This window comes from Hibiscus syriacus, unplaced genomic scaffold (assembly GCF_006381635.1).
Source record: "Hibiscus syriacus cultivar Baekdansim isolate YM2019G1 unplaced genomic scaffold, ASM638163v2 tig00112487_pilon, whole genome shotgun sequence".
Taxonomy (NCBI): Eukaryota; Viridiplantae; Streptophyta; class Magnoliopsida; order Malvales; family Malvaceae; genus Hibiscus; species Hibiscus syriacus.
The window spans coordinates 606,793-622,090 of record NW_024063341.1 but is presented as its reverse complement, the minus strand read 5'-3'; positions in this window follow the sequence as shown (position 1 = coordinate 622,090).

Here is a 15,298-nt window from a genome sequence, read left to right as displayed (position 1 = left end):
AATCCAAAATCCAAGTCCAAGGTTCAAGTCCAAATCCATAAAGGATGAAGGAGCTCAATCGGTTGACAGGCCTGACCCAGCAAACAAGGGGTTTCAACTTAAGTAAAAGCACCGCACGATTCTTAGCCGTGGGATCAGGCATCAATCGAAGGGCCCAGATCGCATATCAACTAGGGTTTCTAAAACCCTAAGAATGTTATCATGCATCGGACGATCTCGAGCCGTTGGATCTGCAGTCAATCCAAAGGCCTGAAATAGAGACTAGTCTTAGGTTCTTCAACAGCCCTCAATCGTCGAGCAAAGTGGAGTTCGGTCGATTTGAAGAAATCATCCCCTAGTGTGAAACTATTTTTCCAGTAACAACAATAATCAACCCAACAACGTGATTCCATAGAATTCAAAAACATGTATTTCTATCCTAATGAAACACTAAATCGAATGTAAAATAAGAGACTTCTAATGCTATAAATCCTTGCAAAATCAAACAAAAAACAGGTTAGAATCAAGAAAAATAGCACTTGTAACTCGAAAGGAAATCAATAAAAAAAGGTATTCTTCTTCTCGGCTTGCTTGAATGTGGTATTCTTTAGGATTTTATTTGTTTTTTTATTTTCGAAAGGGAGTAGCCAATGATCGGGGGAGGGTTTTTCTAGAAATCTTTCTCAAATCTAGCCCTCCCTTAGGCTTTTTTGTGAAAACAAAGTGGATTTTCGAGAAGAAGGGATCAAGGGCTTTCGAAAGATATAATTTTTTTTGAGTTTTGCCGTCGATGAATGACGGTCGGCGCCGATCTATGGCGGCCGGTAAGGCGGAGCATAGTCGGATTCTGGGTTTCGGTTGAATGTTCTTCGTGTCATGAAGAACACGAAGAACATTTCGGAGAAATTTTAAAGCTCTCTTTGATCTATTTTGAGGGAGGAGAAGAAAATGAAACTTGTTTATGATTTTTGAGCTTTATAGCCAACCCGAAAACCCGACCGGATCCCCTAAGGATCCGCGTGTTTTCACACAGATTTTAATCGTTCTTTTATTTTTATTTTTTTTATTTCTAGTCCCTAATTTATTTTTAAAACTTGTTTTGTGCCTTAAATTCGATTTTAGTTCCAATTTTTCTTTTAAATCCACCCCTCACTGTATTTTATTTTTCAATTTGGTCCTTCCTTTATTTATTTCATGTTTTATTTAATTATATTTAAAAGATTACCACGCTTTATGAGTCATTAATCCGATAATAATCGTTCTTTTATTTTTATTTTTTTATTATTTCTTTTATTCTTATCTTAATTTTAGTAATTTTGTCTTTGTTTGTATTTAATTTTGCAATTGACATTTTTTTTATTTTAATTGACTTTTTATTTACATTATTTTTTATTACTTTGTGTTTTCAATACGTGTGATTCGTTTTTTTCTATTTATTTCAATTTTCCATTATGTTAATTTCTATTTTTCGGCATGTATATATTTCTTTTTCTGTTTTTTTTTCTAAATTATTATAATTTACTTTTTGTTTCTTTTTCTTTTGATCAATTTAGTACTTCATTTTTTAATATCTTTTTTACTTTTTAGGAGTACTCTTAAATCAATTAAAGGTAAGTAATTTGGATCGAATTTTTTACTTTTTAATTTAACTTATAATTTTATTAATTAAGACAACTGGAAATTAAATTAGTACCGAAAGGGTAGTACAAGGGTGCTAATCCTTCATTGACTGTAACTGACTCCCGAATCTGATATATTTCTGGTAAAACGCAGATCATGTAAGATGGTGTCTGATCAACCTAAATAATTTTTTAAAATGATCGGTGGCGGTTCTAACCCATTTATTCAAGTCGAATCCCAATTTCGGGCCTAACCCGAAAGACGGTCGCGACAGCTTGGTAACTCTGCTGGAGACAAGTAAGTAAGTCAGGCTAAAGCTAATTTTCGGTTGCCATTTTAGGTGAAAATTGTAAGTTTAAATTTTAAGTTAATATTTTCGATCCTTATTACTTACCTTTGATTATTAATTTTTAATAAATAGTTGTACTAACGTTTTTTAATGGTTTCAGATTATTAAACATTTTTCATCTCATGCTCTATACCCGAGCTCCAAACCTTTTCTTAAGTGAATGTGAAAGCGACGCCTTCATGGGAATTTATTCTTCGTATAGGCCTAACAAGTAACCTTCGGGATTCATATACCTCCATGTCATCGTGTGAATTTATTCTCCGTATAAATGTAAGGGAATGTATCCTCTCGAGTTTAACTTGGTCCACATAGGCTTGTAATGGGCTTAGGACTGAGGGTCTGGCAAGCCCAAGGGGGCATCAGGAAGGAGAACTCGGGTACCTTCTTTAGAACATAAACCGGGAGACTATAGAGAATTAGAGCCCACCCCGAAACTCCATTTCAAAACTTAGGATGTTTTACTTCTTTGTTCAAAACATACAATTTATCTTTTTTTTATTATATTATTTATATCTTACTAACTGATTTTTCTTTCACTTTTTTTTCATTTGCATCATAAAAAATAGGTAATTGATCCACAAAAAAGTGTTTGTTACACACAAATAATCTGCATTAATGGACAAAGGGATTGTAATGCAAGAGGTGAAAAACGCCGGAACAACTATGGTCTAAAAAAACTCAGAAAGAAAAGGGAGACAGTCTGCAAGAAAACTATGTGTCGGATCTGGTTGGCTATGCTTCTGTCAGCCTAAAGCAAAATGATGTTCAAGAACTACAAAGCATTTGGGATAGCTGGAAAAATAACCAGAAAAGGAGGTTCTGCCAGCGATATGATGATACTGCACTTCTACTCTATGTCAAGACAGATAAGCCCCTAATTCAAGCCCTAGTACAATTTTGGAATCTGGGGTACAACTGCTTCACATTTAACCAAGAAGGCATGGTACCCACAATGGAAGAATATGCCGCTTTGCTGCATTGCACATGAATCAGAATGGACCAGGTTTACATCAAGCACATTAAGAGTCAGCCTTTCAAGAACGGGTTGGAAAATATCATGGGGGTAGATGAGGAATGGGTAATTGACCGGATTCAACATAAAGGTAGCGGGGAAGGATTTGCTTGGACCTATATCAAGCAACTAATGAAAAATCACCCCGATGAATGGAAGGCAATGAACCTTTCCGTACTGGGCATTTATGGTTTGGTTATTTCCCCAAAGACTTTAGGATACATTAAGGCGGCTGTGGTGGAATTATTCGAACAGCTCTTGAAACGAGTAAATACAACACCGGTAATTTTAGCTGAAACTTTTCGCTCTCTCAATCATTGTAGAAAGAATGGAGGAGGAAGATTTATAGGGTGTATGCAGCTTTTCTAAGTTTGGATCCATTGTCACTTTTGGAAGACTAACGGGATTTCTTACCACCGATTCAACACCACTTATTCTCTTTTGGGGGAATTCTTCACCTTGAAATGGCAAGAAGGTTTCCCAAAAGAAAAATGGATGAAAGTATTCACACACCTTCATGATAGGGATATTGTCTGGAGATCCCCCTGGTTAACCTTTCTGATACTCTCCACTTGTGGCACTTCAACAATATGGGGCACACCATTTTGTCCCAACAACACATGGAATATCTGGATCAGAACTTGTATATGATGGGGAAAACTACAAGAAAAAGGTCAAAGAAGTAATTGAGTCATGGAAGAAAATGTTTCGTATGGATGTCGTGGCCGCTAAAGACATGCTTACTCCAGACTATTTGGAATGGCAGAGGATAAAGAAAAATGACACCATCTCCGTTCCATGTCATGAAGACACTCAAACCATGGAAGAACATCTTAAGCATGTTCCCTCTAAGCTAGAGATAGCAAGGAAAGAGTTTGAAGATGAAAAATAGGAGTTGAAACAAAGTCTAAGGGAACTCGAGGCTGAAAGATTCTAGTGGAAGTTGGATGCTGATACCCAGAAGGATCGAGATGACAAGTTAGAGAGGGAACAGAAGAAAATTTGTTTTGAGCTTGAGGATTTGAGAAAAGGATACCAAGAACAAGTTCAGAACAATTACAATATGAAAAGGTCTTCTGAGTACTGGAAAAGTGAAGCTAGCAATCTGAAAATGAAGTTTGAAGGGAAGGATGAAAGAGAGACCCTGAAAGAACATCTGAAGACTGCTCAGAGATGTTTGTTAGACAACCAACACCAGAATAAGAGTTTGAGGATCCAGACAACTGATTTAGAGACATCTCTTTAGAAGCAACAAGAGCGGGATGACAAAACTATAGCTGAGTTGGAGGTAATTATGGATGGGTTCAAGAAACAAGTAAGTGAGCTTCAGATAGTTTTTTTTATGGGGGATTTCAATGGCGTTTTCGTTGGGAACAGGCCCAACAAAAGGTGAAAGCTAGAGATATAGTTATCCGAGATTTCTTGGAATAAGTACAAAAAGTAGCTCGTCTCTTGCACGGTTTAGCAAGGGACGCCGGAGTGGTCCGACAAGGTATTCAACCAATGACAGATGAAGGAAGAAGACTTGTCAACCTGTTAAAACTTGTTTGGGGTTTAGAGGACTTAGTTAGAATATACCTTTAAGATATTTATGTCTCTTTAAAAATAAAACACTTTTGTCTCAATAAAGATTATTTATAATAACAAAACACATTTCTGGATCAATGCCTCTAATTCTCATGCATCATGCATTATTTTCATACCTTGCATTTCATTTTTTTTTATTTTCCATATTTTTACATTCACAATAACTAACATAAAATGTCTCATAAGAAGAGGGAACAAACACCGGTTATACCTCCACAATCCTTGGAAACACGTCATCCTTACAACACCCGTACAAAGAAAAGACAAATGAAAGCCAAAATTGCTCAACTCGAAATGAACATGTTGAGGTTGCAGAGGGAGTTAGAAGAAAATATAAGCTAGAATAACCAAAGTACTCTGGAAACAATCACTAAAAGGCAAGAGTCTTTGGTTGATCAAATTGTTGCCAGGTTATCTGGCTTGAATTAGGCAATCACGCTTGGGGCAAGGTCATCTGAAGGGGTAGCTATGCAACATACCTCGCAGGTGGTTATCTCATCTGGAATTTTACCAGGACTACAAGGGGACTTATCCGCTGCAAAAGCGAAAGCCTCGTCTTCTATAAAGGTACAAACTTATGTATCTAACCTTGAGAATAATCCGAATGATTACCATATACCAGATTTTGATGAAGAAGACAAGACAAAGAAAATGAAAGAAAAGATCAAAATGTTGGAAGACCAAATGAAGGTGGTTAAGGGGACTATGATTATTATGGAGTCGATGCTCTAGAGTTGAGCTTAGTCGTAAATTTGGTGCTTCCACCAAAATTCAAAGTCCCCGAGCTTGTGAAATTTGATGAGAATAGTTTCCCGTCAGCTCACATTACCATGTTCTTCGAAAAATGACAGGATATATAGGAAATGATCAGCTCCTGATTTATTAATTCCAGAAGAGTCTGTCTAGTTCAGCCATTCGGTGGTACAATCAGCTGAATTGATCTCATATCAAGAACTGGAAAGATCTAGCTAAGTCATTCTTGGAACAATACAAGCACATAAACGATATGAGACTAGATCGAGTCACGCTACAAAGCATGGAGAAGAAGAATAATGAGAGTTTCAGACAATGTGCACAGAGATGGAGGGATTTAGCTGTGCAAGTTCATCCACCCTTAGATTAGAAGGAAACCAGGAAGATCTTTGTGCAAACCCTGAAAACTCCTTACTTCGAGCACCTGGTTGCAATTACATTAGGAAATTTCTCTGATTTAGTTATGGATGGGGAGATAATTGAAATGGTCATAAAACAAGGCAAGATAAAGGGAGGGAAATCAAGCAAGAAACCTCCTATGAAGAAGAAAGATGGAAAGATTAATAACATCAACACCTACCAAGCCAAAAAAGGTGTTACAATATCCAACTCAAAAACAATTGCAGTTATACCATCAAGTACTTCTAGTCAAAACCCGAGGGAACCCAGGAAAGAAAGAGAAAAAGAGAATTTCGATCCTATTCCCGTGATGTACAAGGAACTGTATCAACAACTATTTGACAGTCATGTAGTTTCACCATACCCGGTGGAACCTATGAAGTCCCCATACCCCAGATGGTATGATGAGAACGCTCACTGTGAATATCATGGTGGTATGTCGGGGCATACCATTGAGAATTGCCTCGCATTCAAGAGGATCGTGCAAAGAATGTGTAACAAGAATTGGATCCACTTCGAATCAGGAGTACCAAATGTTTCACAAAATCCTTTGTCTAATCATCAAGAGACTGAGATTAATGTAGTTACTACAGATAAAAACAAGAAAATTAAGACTGGTGTTTCTGAAATAAAGTCTCCTTTGGCTTGGGTATGGAGACAAATGGTGAAGGCAGCGTTTCTTACACCACATTGTGATACATCAAGGAGTAGAGAGGGTAACCACTGTTGTTACTACAATAAAGAAGGGTATGAAGTGCAAGATTGTCTGGAGTTTAAAGATTTGATCTAGCACATGATGAATATGAAAGATCTGGAATTCTATAATGAAATCCAAGACACTCTAGAGGCAGATGTTTGTGCGCTTGGAGAGTTATCTAAAAGAAGATATGGAAGGGGTCATTCTTTGGTAATTACCCCTAAAGTGACAATAGAAAAGGCACAAGCAAATGTGGTATCATAGTACCCTGACCTTTTTCTTACAAGGACAATAAGCAAGCACCTTGGAAGTATGAGTGTCAAGTAAGCACTATGAAGGAAGATTACAACAAAGTGGGGCATGTTGTGGGGAAATGCTAATCCCAAGAGACTAAATCCCCCCAAAGACCGCTTAAACCCTTCAAATGGGATGTGCTAACAATAAACGAGCTAATAAAGGAGGAAGAGACTATAGAGTTTCTGAAATTTTTAAAGCACATCGAGTACAACATCATAGACCAATTACATAGCCTGTCGACACGTATTCTAATGTTAACGCTGCTGCTAAATTCAGAAGCACACAGGGAGGCACTTTTAAAGGTCCTAAATCAAAAGTTTGTACCACAAGACATACCCTGTCAGCAAGATGGATCGACTTGTTAACAATATTCAAGCTGATAATCTCATCTCATTTTCTGATAATGAGATTCCATATGGGAGGTAGAGGTCGAGCCAAGGCATTATACATCACCAGTCATTGTAAGGGGCACACCTTACCGAGTATATTAATTGACAATGGTTCGGCCCTTAATGTGATACCTTTGGTTGCATTGAAAAGGCTGCCAATAGATGTTTCCCACATGAGAACATGACAGAGTATGGTCTGAGCATTTGATGGAACCAAGAAGAAGGTAATTGGAAAGATTGAACTGCCTTTAACCATCAGACCTGCTACTTACAATATTGAATTTTTTATAATGGACATCATGCCTTCCTACAACTGCCTTTTGGGAAGGCCCTGGATCCATCAAGTTGGAGCATTACCATCTATGCTACACCAGAAAGTCAAGTTTGTCATTTACGGGGCTCTTGTAACTGTTAATGTTGAAGCAGATATCGCGACGAGTATGACTACTGACTCCCCATACATATAAGTAAATGATGAAGTGGTATAATGCTCATTCCGCTCCTTAGAATTTGTGAATGCCATATTTATGGCCGAGGGAGGAAGGATTCCCAATCTACGGCTCTCTGAATGCACTAAAATGGAGATCAAGCATACCTTGGGAAGATGTACCAAGGTAGAAAGAGGATTTTGGAATTAGTTGCAAGGAAGGATCAACCCCATCCTTCCTATAACAAAGCTAGACCAGTTCGGAAAAAGAATGAAATCCAGAAAGGCCGAGACAGAAGGTTGGCTAGATTGAACGGGATAGATTTTCAATGGGAACCCATGGTTTTTCCAACTCTTTATGAAACATTTAGATCCGATGGTTATGAGTTTGGGACCACCTTACCATATTTGGAAGATGCTTTGAAAGATTGGAGTATTAATGCTATAACCACAGAGAATGTCGAAAATACAGACATGTCAGGAATCTTCCCTTTACCATCTGGGTCGGTGTTTAGCAACTGGATGGCTGAAGAATTACCTGTGGTTTTCAAATTTCTTTCAGAGTAATACTCAAACTATCCCTATTCACCTACACTCACGGCAATAGGTGATCTTTTGTAAGGGTGAATAAATGTTTTTTAAATTCAATAAAAGATGCAGTTTCTTTCACGGCAAACATTTTTTCTTATTTCATTTCTTTTGAATTCAATTTTCTTTCATTCAATACTTTTCTTTTGAATTGAATTTTCTTTCATTCAATACTTCATTTTATCCTCTTTAGAATTTAACTTTCGATCATTCCATGTGGGATATTTTTACTCTTACACATACACATTTCATTTCTCCATCAGGTCCCAAGATAATGATAATGCAGAAGCTGATGATACTGACTCATAAGTGGATTTTGAATAGTTTATTTTTGCCAGTGTCACTCAGTCCACTATTTGTAAGTTCTTGAAAAAAAGATCATATGTCGGTATGATTTACCTAAAAGAATCATTACCGATAATGCCACGAACCTAAACAATAAGATGATGGACGCTGCTTGTGAACAATTTAACATAAAGCATCACAACTCTATTGTTTATAGACTGAAGATGAATGGAGCAGTAGAAGCGGTAAATAAAAACATCAAGAAGATAGTGGAGAAAACAATTAAGACATACAAGGATTGGCACGAGAAATTACTTTTTGCTTTGTTTACTTACCGAACCTCGACTGGGCAACCACATTCTCATTAGCATATGAGATGGAGACAGTACTGCCCATTGAGGTAGAGATTCCGTCACTTCAGGTCTTGTCAGAAGTTAAACTAGATGATGCAGAATGAGTCCAAACTCTATATGATCAGTTGAACCTAATAGAGGAAAAGAGGTTAAAAGCCATTCACCATGTCAACTATACCAAAAATGAATGATTCAGACACATAATAAAAAGGTGCTCCCAAGAGTATTCCACGAAGGAGATCTTGTACTAAAGAGGATTTGGCTCATTCAAAAAGATTTTAGAGGAAAATGGATGCCAAATTGGGAATGTCCTTATGTCGTAAAGAAGGCTATGGATAGGCTGAAATTGCCAAATCCCTTTAATTCGGATGCAGTCAAAAAATATTTCGCTGAGAGTAAAATCCCGAAAGGGCACCCTAAGTTTGAAAAAAAAACGTTTAAGGTAAAAACCCGAAAGGGTGCATTGAATTGAAATTGAAAAAAGGGTGGGTCCAAGATGAAAGCCCACAAAGGGCATCTTAAAACCAATGATGGATCCAAGTTGAAAACTCGAAAGGGCAATTTGGATGAGGATTCAGGAAAAATTATGCGTCATGACATCCAAATCTTATGCAGACTTAACAATTCATAGAAATGTGACTCTTCTGAACATTGTCGCATTTTCAAAGTCCCTTGACAAAGGTTATAATCAAAAGTCATCTTACGGCGTATCAGTTCAAAAGCACCCGTATTATTGAGATCTAAGGCATATGCTTATGTTTCTTTTATTGACTTTCCAGAATGTTTGTCATATACTTTGTTCATTTTTCCTTATAAATGACTTTCCAGAATGTTTGTCATATACTCTGTTCATTTTTCCTTATAAATAAATATGGTTGTTTCTCTAAATCAATTCCTTTTAAGCATATTGGGTTGAATTTAAACTTAATGATTTATTCACATTTGAAAAGATAATTGTGTATTTTTGTACATAGATTTTTTTTGAAAGGTACAGATATTCGGAAGCCGCTCAAGGCTTATGCACCATACTTTATATAACTGAAAAACATTGCCCCAACAAAGACTATAAATAACATTATGTACATCGGATTTAAGCATGGTGAAGAATCCAAGATCAAGATCAGAAATTCAAGATTCCAGAATCAAGAGTCATCAAGATTGAGAACCAGAAATTGAGATTTCTCTTCAAATCCTAAAATAACATATTTCACTTATGCATTTTAGGCACACATAAGAGCATTGCATCCATAGCATCGCATATATGCATAATTCTACATGTTCTTGTTAAAGTCAATTTCAACTTCACAACGAAAGATATTGAACTCATTTACAAGATTGGATTCCAACTTCACAACGAAGGACATCCCATTCAAAGCTCAACTTCACATCGAATGAGCCACCACAATTTCAACTTCACAACGAAAACGATGCAATTTACAAGATTGGATTTGAACTTCACAACGAAGGACATCCAATTCAAATCTCAACTTCACAGTGAAGGAGCCACCTACGATTTCAACTTCACGAAGAAGTATATCGTATGGATTAACCTAGTGTCACAACAAATGAGTCATCTGCAACAACAGGGGGTTATCTCTCAACTTAGTACATCATAACTCAAGGTGAGAAGAGTTATCTGTTAACAAGAACTTTTGAGTTCGATTCCTTTCAGCTCGAGGACGTACTTACCATAAGACATCAACAAGGAAATACTTTCCGATCAAATTTTCATACTAAGGTGTTTAAACCAAGGAGAAGGCCAAGGTTGACTAAGAAGCCACTTTCTGATTCAAATTTCAAATTATGATTTCAACTTCCCAATGAAGAATATCATTGCTCAAAAACAATTCCTGAGTCATCCACAGTATAGCTCAACAACAGGAAGTCGTCCCTCTCTATTCTCGATTCCACAGCATAGAGTAGTTGATAAGAATTCAACGGCAACCTTAAGTTGAAATTTCAAGCTCAGAAGTCAACCATTCTCACAATAGCAGACTACCCATATGCACCGAACGAAAATTTGTGCCTTTTTTTTTGTCTTTTTCCTATTTTCATTACACGATAATGGGTAAAGAGGGGCAGCTATAGTCACTCATTTTCGCCCGGGGTGCTATTTAATAAATAATATATATATATATAACATATATAATATATAGTTTTTGAAAACGTTTTGAAAACATATATATAATATATAGATTTTTAAATATTTTGAAAATATATATAATATATAATCTTTGAAAACATTTTGAAAGCATATATATAATATATAGTTTTTGAAGATATTTTGAAAATATATATAATATATAGTTTTTGAAAACATTTTGAAAATATATATTATATAGTTTTTGAAAACATTTTGAAAATATATATATAATATATAGTTTTTGAAAATATTTTGAAAAAATATGTAATATATTGTTTTTGAAAACATTTTGAAAATATATATATAGTTTTTAAAAATATTTATATATTATATTATAGTATATTATTTTTATTTTCATTTTCTTTCTATTTATTTATTTATTGTTATTTGGTCTAAATAGGGAATCCAAAATCCAAGTCCAAGGTTCAAGTCCAAATCCAGAAATGATAAAGGAGCCCAACCGGTTGGGTAGGCCTGGCCCAACAAACTAGGGGTTTCAACTTAAGTAAAAGCGCCACACAATTCTCAGCCGTGGGATCAGGCATCAATCAAAGGGCCCAGATCGCATATTTCCTAGGGTTTGTGAAACCCTAAGAATTTTATCACGCGTCGCACGATCCTGAGCCGTTGGATCTACAGCCAATTCAACGGCCCAAAACATAGACCGACCTTAGGTTTTTCAACAGCCCTCAACCGCCTAGCAAAGTGGAGTTTGGTCAATTTGAAGAAATCATCCCCTAGTGGGAAACTATTTTTCCAGCAACAACAACAATCAACCCAACAACGTAATTCCATAGGATTCAAAAACATGTATTTCTATCCTAATGAAACACTAAACTGAATGTAAAATAAGGGACTCCTAATGCTATAAATCCCTACAAAATCAAACAAAAAATAGGTTAGAATCAAGCAAAATAACACTTGTAACTCTAAAGGAAATCAATAAAGAATGTATTCTTCTTCTCGACTTGCTTGTATGTGGTATTGTTTGGGATTTTATTTGGATTTTTTTTTATTTTTGAAAGGGAGTAGTCGATGATCGGAGAAGGGTTTTTCGAGAAATCTTTCTCAGATCTAGCCCTCCTCGAGGCTTTTTTATGAAAACAAAGTGGATTTTTGAGTAGAGGGGGTCAAGGGCTTTCAAAAGGTATAAGTTTTTTTGAGTTTTGTCGTCGATGAACTACGGCCGGCGAGCCGGAGCATGGGTGGATTCTGGGTTTCGGTTGAATGTTCTTCGTGTCATGAAGAACACGAAGAACATTTTAGAGAAAATTTTAAAGCTCTCTTTTATCTGTTTTGAGGGAAGAGAGAAAAATGAAACTTGTTTATGAGTTTTGGGCTTTATAGCCAACCCGAAAACCCAACCGGATCCCATAAGGATCCGCGTGTTTTCACACGGGTAGGGGCTAATTGTAGAGCTAATTCCTGGTTTATTTTTAAAACATGTTTTGCGCCTTAAATTCAATTTTAGTTCCGATTTTTCTTTTAAATTCACCGCTCACTGTATTTTATTTTTCAAGTTGGTCAATCCTTTATTTATTTCATGCTTTATTTAATTATATTTAAAATATTACCACACTTTATGAGTCATTAATCTGATAATAATCGTTCTTTATTTTTATTTTTTATCATATCTTTTATTCTTATCTTAAATTAAGTAATTTTGTCTTTGTTTGTATTTAATTTTGCAATTGACATTTTTTATTTAAATTGACTTTTTATTTACATTATTTTTTATTACTTTGTGTTTTCAATATTTGTGATTCGTTTTTGTTCTATTTATTTCAATTTTCCATTATGTTAATTTCTATTTTTCGGCATATATATATTTCTTTTTCTGTTTTGTCTAAAGTATTATAATTTAATTTTTTATTTCTTTTCTTTTGATCAATTCAGTACTTCATTTTTTTTAAATATCTTTTTAACCTTTTAGGGGTACTCTTAAATCAATTAAAGATAAGTAATTTGGATCGATTTTTTTTATTTTTTAATTTAACTTATAATTTTTTTAATTAAGATAACTGGAAATTAAATTAGTACCGAAAGAGCTGTACAAGGGTGCTAATCATTCATTGACTGTAACCGACTCCTGAATCCAATATATTTCTTGTAAAATGCAGATAAGGAAAATGGTGTCTAATCAACCTAAATAATTTTTTAAAAATGATCGGTGGAGGCTCTAACCCATTTATTCAAGTCGAATCCCAATTCTAGGCCCAACCTGAAAGACGGTCATGACACAAACCAAATGGAGTAGTTAGCTCAATAGTTTGGGCATCCTATTTTCATCCTATAGAAATCAAGTGCGAACGTGCCAAACCCAAGTTGTCATCTATTTATTTTCTTTCCAATCAAAAGTTATAGAGATAAAAATAAATTTAATCAAATAAATTAAAATTAATAAAAAAAACTTCCTCCAATTAGGTGGTGACATATGTCACTAATGACATGTGTCTTGACCATGTATTGAAACTTGTCATCTCTTGATTGAAGGGTTAATTTATAAAATTAAATTTAAATTAAGACTAAATTAAAAGAATATACAAGTGTTGAGGAGAAAATGTATAATTATACAAATTTTTGTTAATTGCCACAACATCTCTCCGTTAGATTTTAACGGCAAGTGGCTTAAATGATATCACTTAAATAGTTTAGTGGTCATATTGACGCAAATTTGAAAATGGTGGTCATTTGGATACCAATATGATAGTTGGGTGGTCATTCGAGTAGTTTATCAATAATTTTATTCAATTTAAATTTTAGGTTAAATTACGCATTTAGTACCTAAACTATAAATTTTGTTCCATTTTATTACCTAAATTTTCAATTTTTTAAAATCACACCAATGTGTAATTTCCATTTCATTTTCCCAACATTAAAAAAATTAACAGGTTTCATACCTGAACTATCAATTTTGGTCCATTTTAACACTTTAATTGTAATCCCCAAAATTTTGACAAATGACTAAAATCTAAATTTTGAAAGTTTAGGGACCAAAGTGTAAAGTTGGAAAAGTTTAGGGATTAAAAATTTAAACTTTTAAAAGTTATATTTTGAGTATGTAAATAAGTAGTTCAATCCAAAAAAATTATTTTAGTGGTTTCAGAATTTTGATATGAAATTTACATAAAAATTATTAAAGCACAAAGATCAGAAAGATATTCGAATAGTCGGATCGAATCAAAAGTTCAAAAAAATTGAAGACAGGTAGATTTGGGTTAGAAAAATTATATTGATATTTTTAATTAGTATTATTTGATGTGGATTAGTGGAATTTGCACTATAAAGTGAAATAGTGTAATTTAGTGACTAAATTGAATTTTTAAAAAATTGGAAGGACATAGAGGGAAATTGATAAGTGAGATTTTTATATTACTTAATAATATTTAATTGGAGATAAAAGGATGGCATGAAGATAAATTTTAAGATTCATTAATGACAATTTTGAAATTTAGGCCAAAATGAATTTTTAATTAGAAGATATTTGGCAAGAAAATTATAAAAAAAATCACTTCACCTTCTCAGCTGACCGTAACCTCCATAGCCAAATTGAGTTTGATTTTCATTTTCATTTGTGATCCATTTTAATTAGAATTTGTACTATAGTGTGAAATAGCAAAATGTTATCCACTAAATACTCTTTCTTTTGGTATAACTTTTGCATGATTTCATGCATAAGTAGTGAAATGGTTTTTTATGGTGATCGAAGAAGAGGTATTAATCAATGAAATAAGATTGGATTTTGATTTTAGGAGTGTTGTGGAAACAATTACAAGCTAAAAACTTAATTAAAACCACTAAGGGACCAACTTGGAAGATTCGGTCATATATGGGTTTTATGAGAAATGTTAATTTTTAATTGTTTTTTATATAGAAATGATTAGAAATTAATGGAAAAGAGTTGTACGTTACTAAACCAAGCTTGAATAAAATTGGAGACCATTAAGGAAAGATTTCAAAACTTTCAGCCTTAAGGAAGAAAAGTAAGAAATTTATGCAAAAATTTCTTTAGGGTTTGGATTAGATAGAAGAATGATTTCATGTGATTAGAATTAAGTTTTGGATCAATTTGGAGTAAATTTATGGGACCTTTTTGCAAGCTTGGTGAAGTTGAAAGATTATTAGGTAACTGTTGGGAAATTGAATTACTATGCTGGAAATTGGTGTTAAAATAATGGTTTGGACAATTTTGGAGAATTGAACAAGATGGAGGACTAAGTTGGAAATCTACGGGAAGCTGATGATGAAATGGTAATGTCGACACCGTTTTGTTTGCCCAGGCGGGGAAAAACTTAGTACGACTTGGAGGTTTTTCTTTGAAAAGGTTTTTGCAACCTTTTGGGTTAGGCAGGTCGAATACCTAAAAATTGCCTTTTAAAAGAGTTTTTAAGAAAACCTCATTTTAAAAGATTCACCAATC